This window comes from Castor canadensis, chromosome 2, assembly GCF_047511655.1.
Source record: "Castor canadensis chromosome 2, mCasCan1.hap1v2, whole genome shotgun sequence".
NCBI classification, from domain to species: Eukaryota; Metazoa; Chordata; class Mammalia; order Rodentia; family Castoridae; genus Castor; species Castor canadensis.
This window is the reverse complement of record NC_133387.1, coordinates 170,993,080-170,999,348: the sequence shown is the minus strand read 5'-3', so window position 1 is coordinate 170,999,348 and position 6,269 is coordinate 170,993,080. Positions and strand designations below refer to the sequence as shown.

The 6,269-nt window shown below is 44.5% G+C and overlaps 1 pseudogene; it reads right to left on the bottom strand.

Annotated features, from left to right (window-relative positions):
• Positions 1-5,505: 5,505 nt before the first annotated feature.
• LOC109698461 (large ribosomal subunit protein uL11-like) lies at positions 5,506-5,988 on the bottom strand (annotated as a pseudogene).
• Positions 5,989-6,269: the final 281 nt, after the last annotated feature.

Sequence of the window (6,269 nt, the reverse complement as noted above, 5' to 3'; positions counted from 1 at the left end):
CAGCCCTGGGCAACTCAGGGGGAGGAGGAGGAAGAGGAGGAGGAAGCCACATCTGGTTTGAGTGAGGCTCACAGCAGGGAGAGCAGGGCCCTGGAATGGCCCTGAGCTGGGGGGAGGAGAGTGAGGGGGAAGGGAACCAGGAAGGGCTGGCACAGGCCCTAGTCAGTTCAGGAGAGCAGAAGGAAAGTGGTTGGGATTCGATGGAAAGCAAATAAATAGAGTGGTTGAGATGATATTAATAAAGAGAAGAGTCATGAAAGTGAAGAATGGAGATTATGTCACACCCAAGACAAACAAAAAATAAATGGCCAGTAGATCCACTCTACAGATGTTTGGCACAGAGTGAAGAGAGATTAAAGATGTGTGGAAGATGTCGAAGTCCACCAAGGCTCTGCCAGCAGCAGCTGGAGAGCAGGTGGATAGGAGCCCCAAGCTTCTTCAGAGCTGAAGGGGAGACAGCCTCAGAGATCACTGCGCCCTCCTCTGGTCTCAGGCAAGCCTGGACCTGGGCCTGATGCTGGCACCTGCACCAATGAGATTGGGGAAGAAGAAAAAAGGATGTCTGTCTGTGCAGACTCTGTCTTCTGCAAGAGGGACCTGGAGTCTCCCAGTGCTAGATGGGTTAAGTTCTTCCAGGGCACTCACATCAGCATTGCCTCTTTGCTGGTTGATCAGTGACTTGCACCCATTTTAATGATTCTGCAGTGACTCAGTCTCCTTCCTTTTTGGCATCTAGGATTCTGGGCTGACATTGTCCTGTACCAGTGTGAGGGACAGGGAAGCTCAATGCATAAGTTGTCTGCTCCATCATTTACTCATAATTTGCTCTGTGTGCCAGGCACTGTGTTAGGCTCCTCGGAGGTTACAAAGTTGAGCATACACCTTTCCTTCCCTACGAGTATCAACATTCTGGGATAAAGAAAACTAATGGCTTTTTGGTCTGTTCTATAATAAGCACTCTGTCAAGTCTCTTCAAATGATCTATCATATTCCTCACAGGAACCCTGGTTAGTAGGAAATATTCTTTCCTTCTTCTTACAGACAAGAAGACTGACAACCGAGAGATTTGTAAAGCTTGAAAATGGATGCTTTGGTATTCAACCCCAAGTTCATCCGATTCCAAGTCCAACACTCTTTTCCTGATGCCATAAACAACCAAAAGGTGAAGCTGGATTTGACAATTGCCAAGAAAATCATGTGTTCTTAAAAGATACAAGAAAGTGTTCTCCTGTCTCACATTCCCTTGCAGCCTGCACCCTTAATTAGAACCAAACTTTATCTTTCTGCTCTGTGCGCCAGCAGGGAGAGGCCATCACTTCCCATGCCCAAGTGCCTGCAGGTGTCTGAGGAACGCTCATGGCCATGAGTTGGGGGAGGGTGTGCACAGTCTCTTCTGCAGCATTTGCTTCCCATTACACCCTCTCCCCTTCCTCTCAAGACCCTCCTGCCCCCTCCAGCAACTTGCAGCTTTCATGAGCCAATTACCCTGCCCAGGTTCCTCCACTGCTCTGAAGATACTGACACTGCTTAACAAGACACAGATGCCCCTGCATTTACTGCATATTGGGGCTTGCCTTGCCTGAAGGACCTCAGGTAGAGGGAAGAAGACTGAGTGCTCCCATTTCAGCTTGGCCTCAGGACGGGGATGCCTCAAAGTGCAATCTCAGTGGCCTCAAAGGGTGATTATAGGTGGATTTATGAGGGATCAGCTGGCTGACTTGTACTTTGCCGGTCATGGACAGGGCAGGGGGTCCAAAGGAGAAGAGCAAAGATTTAAGTGTGGAGTGACTGTGTAGGCCAGGGAGGTTCCCCAAACCTTTGGTTAACACACAGGTATCTAGAGTAGAGGTAACTTAAAACAAACTGTGTCAAAACCTTGTCAGGCTGGAACCTCATGTTGTCCTCCTATTTCTTAGGTATTCTCATCTGTCTTACCATAATATTCTCTAACTCTTACAATTTTACTGGACCTTCAAGTCTCAGTTTTCTATGAACTTCCCCCAAATATTCCTGGACAAAATTAAGCTGTCTTTTCTGTCCTTTAACATACTGACTGTATTTCTTAGAGAACCCAGTGTCTTTGAACCTCTCTCATTGCAGATTTGTTCTTTTGTATCCTCCTCAGAATTTCCAATATTTCTTTAATTTGAGAATGGATATCTTCTGTCAGTCCTAGAAAACTGAAGGTTGCCATTCCCCTATTCTCTATATTCTTCTCCTGCAGCTCTGTGTAAAGGTAATTTGAACTCTCTTACTCTGTCCTCAATCCTCCTAGCTTCTCTTTCGTATTTTCTCTCTCATATTTCTGGGCTGCATTTGTAGTAATTTCCTCTACTTTCTTTTTCAGTTCACTAATTTTCTACTCATCTTTGTCTAATCTGCATTGAGCTTTTATATATTGTTTCCATTTCTCAAAAGTTCTATTTGACACTTTTTTACAAATTTGCCTGTTCTCTTTCAAAATATCCTATCCTTTTTTATAGTTTCTTTTTTTTTCATCTTTTAAAATCATTTAAAACATTGTTATTTTGTTAAAATCTCCTTTGAATTGTTATTTATTTATTAAGTAATGCTGGGGATAAAACCCAGGGCCTGTGCATGCTAGGAAAATGCTCTAGCACTGAGCTACATCCCCAGCCCATAGATTGTTATTTTATGCTATTATGTTAAACTAGTTTGATATGTTTGCCAACTTTCCCTAGTGGCATATCATCTCCTCATGTGGTCTACAGTTTTTTTGTTGTTAGGGTAACTTTCAAAGAGAATTATATTTTGCTGGGAGAAGGCTGTTGCTCTGGGGTGCATGCATTCTTCCCGGATGGTTTTCCATTTCCTTCTCTTGATACTCCATGCGTTTACTGGTCTGGAATCTATTGTTACATTAATTTCTTGGCTTGGGAATTCCAAAAGTGGAAATTCAGACACTATAGTCACATATGTCTCAGGCCTGGCACTTCTGTTTCTCACAGAGGACTTTTTTCTACTCAGAGCCCCAGTAAGGGGAATATTAATTGTCACTTCCCTAAGCCTATAAGGGATATTTCCCTAGTCCTGGTTTCTCTGAGGATATGTCCCTTATAGGGTCTCAGTTTTTGCAGAAGATTGAGTTTTAGCTGTCTACTTCATATGGACCAGAGGTTGTGTCACCTGCCACATAGTCCCTAGTACATCCAATCTGATATTCCCAGGGCACTGTCATGATGGCTTCAACTTATGGAGCTAACCATCAGTCTTTCAGTTCTATGTTTGTCTATTAGTCACTTCTTCAGTGTACTTTGCCTTCTAGTCCATGAGTCTTTATAGTTCAAGTGTAAAGAGTTCAAGTATTTTCTGAAAAGTTTATCTAACTCATTTTCGTTTCTTCCATGGTGCCTAGCACAGTACTGTATCATTGGCTTCTACTTATCCAAATACACAACAACCTTACACCCCACATATGACCCTTTCATATATGCAGAATCCCATAAACCAGTGGGCATGAGAGAAGGAGGGGAAGGAGAGAGGTAAGGACCTGCCCCAAGCAGTAGCTTTCCTGCTGTCTTCCAAGTTGTTGTTTCTTTCCCAGTAGGTAATTCAGGTCATAAGGAGAGATTTGGACAAAGAGCCAGACCTGCTTCTAGTTTGATTTCAGATACATAGGAGCTGACTGTACTTTGCAAAGTCATTTCATCTTTCTTAGGTACCAAATTCTGTATCTGTGAAAATAGAAGCAGGGTATTGGACTGGAGGATGTCCAAGATCTTCTCCAAGCCAAACACCTTTAGAGCTATAAATTAAGAACAGAAACTGGATATAACCAGTCAGGATCTCTCACTAAGGTGTCTGCCATTTTTTTCCCCATCCCACATCACCCACTGGAGTTTCTATCTCTCTCTTGTCCCTCCTTCATGTGGCACCCAAGCCTCTCTTTCCCTCTCCCTGCTGTTCTTCCACATCCACTCCCTGCTGGGACTGTTGTCTTGTGACTGTGTCTTAGGAAAGGGTAGTGGGAGCTTGGTGGCACTCAGAATTCCCTCCACCGTTGAGGTGGTGAGCCTCAAGGAGGATCAGAAGGGAAAGCAGATGTCACAGGGACCCAGCACCGGTGCTCAGAAGCCCCATCTGCCTCCAGCTTTTGAGGTTTCCTGAGCCTTGGACTGGAGACACTACATCTTAAAAAGGAAGCCTCTTGAGCTGGTTCAGAAACAATGAATCAAAACCAGCTGGAAACTGCCCTCCGACCCAGCTAATGACTTGTTTATTGTCAGAGCAGCAGTGCGTCATATAAGGGAATTTCAAAGTGTCACTAATTGGCAGAGGGCCAGTAAATAGCACCATATAAATCTGAAGGCTCTTCCACTAGGGCTGAGCATTGTGAAACAGATATGGATGGGCAAAAGGAAGAGGGGATTGGCAGGGCATGTGGTGGGTGCAAAGTATAGCATCTTATCAGCTGCTGCTGTCCTGAACCTCCATGGGGATTGAAGTGTCTGTTAAGTAATTGGGGAAGGAAAGCAGAGCACTTTGATGGCCCTAGTCCCACCTAGGTGGGACAGTGTCACGTAGGTGACACTGTAATGTACACCTTCTGCACAACAGGTGTTGATGTTCTGGGCATTTGGCTGAGGCCTCCAGAACTTGTAGATGTGAGTAAGCTCTTGGTCCTCTAGGGGCTCCAAAGCTAAGGCGAGGAGATTGATAGCCAAGTAAACGAGGATGACATAAAAACACAACAGAGGAAAGACTAGAATGGATAAGTGACTAAAAATTAGGTGAGAGGATGGTGGGCCAAGTTCTGATTTGTGAGGATCAGGGAGGACTTCACAGAATGATGGGATTTGAGAGAAAGACAGACCTTTAAGAAGAGAGCGAGCAAGTGGGGGAAAGGCATTCCCAGCCTGAAGGCCTCCTAGCTGAGGTGGCCTCAGAGCAGAAACCACACTTTCTTGTCTTGCCCCCAGCCTGGCGCCATGCTTACAACACATGGATGTTGAAGGCTCGTGTCTGGACAGGAAGAGTCACTGAGACAAGGACTTGGGCAAAAGGTGGCGAGCTAAGAATATGAAACAGATACACACAACTTCCCCTGGCCTCCAGCCCTGGACTCCCAACCCAGAACCATTCTCCTTGGAAGAAACCCCCACAAGTAACCCTTTGCAAGTGGTAGAGCCCTGTCTAGCAAGCCTGAGACCCTGAGTTCAAATCCCAGTACCACCAAGAATGAGAAAGAAAGAAAGAAAAATGTTGAGGGGCTTAATCTGTATATGTCTACTTTGTGATTTTACTAACATTCATTTTTTTTGATGGTACTGAGGTTTGAACTCAGGGCCTCCACTGAGCCCCACCTCCAGCACTTTTCACTTTAGTCTCTTTATCAGATAGTGTCTTGCCTTTGCTCTGTTCTAGCCTCAGACTGAAATCCTCCTCCCACCTCTGCCTCCACTTAGCTGAGAACACAGATGTGCACCACCTTGCCAAGCTAAAGTTTTTTATTTCATTAAATTTTTTTTGGTTGTCAGATGATTATTAGAATATTTTTCTTTGTACGTAACTGCCGGCATCCACCACAACCCTGTTGATGTCATCTGTGATGTCATGAAGATGGCTGTTGACATTGTAGCTCACAGACTGTCGTCTAGCATTTAGTATCTCTTTAATAGTTCCAGAAAGTTCTCTGTCTAAAGATGAGTGCCATCTCTATCACCAATGTTGACAACCTTGTCAAAAATGTTATTTCCCCAGTGCGTGATTTTTTTTTGTTTCTTTCTGTCTCTTGGTAGTTCCTTGAGGCTAAGATGATCGGGGCAAAGGCAGATGATATCATCTCAACCTGGGGCCTGCTTTGAAATGTGTTTCACTGTCATCCTCAGACTCTTCCAGTCACTTTGGCAACATCACCCTATAGCCCAGGACCAATCAAGGGGTCAGGGCAGATATGGCACCAACCTCACCACCAGTGCAGCTCAGGTACATGACTTTGATCTCAGTCGTGTTGAACTTGGGGGGCATGGTGGATGCAGCTACTATAGGATGAACCCAGATAATTGAAAAAGTTGCATCTTGGTTTCCTCTGAGCCAAAAGTCAAAGGGGATTTTATTAATTTAAAAAAAATTTGCGTATGTTTTGAGACAGGGTCTTGCTGTATAGCCCAGGCTGCCACAAACTCCTGATCTTCCTGCTGCATCCTTCTGAGTACTGGGATTACAAGTATGTACCACCATACCTAGCTTAAAATTGGTTTTATATGATATAGACATAAAACAGAAGAGTTCAACAGACATATCATGAA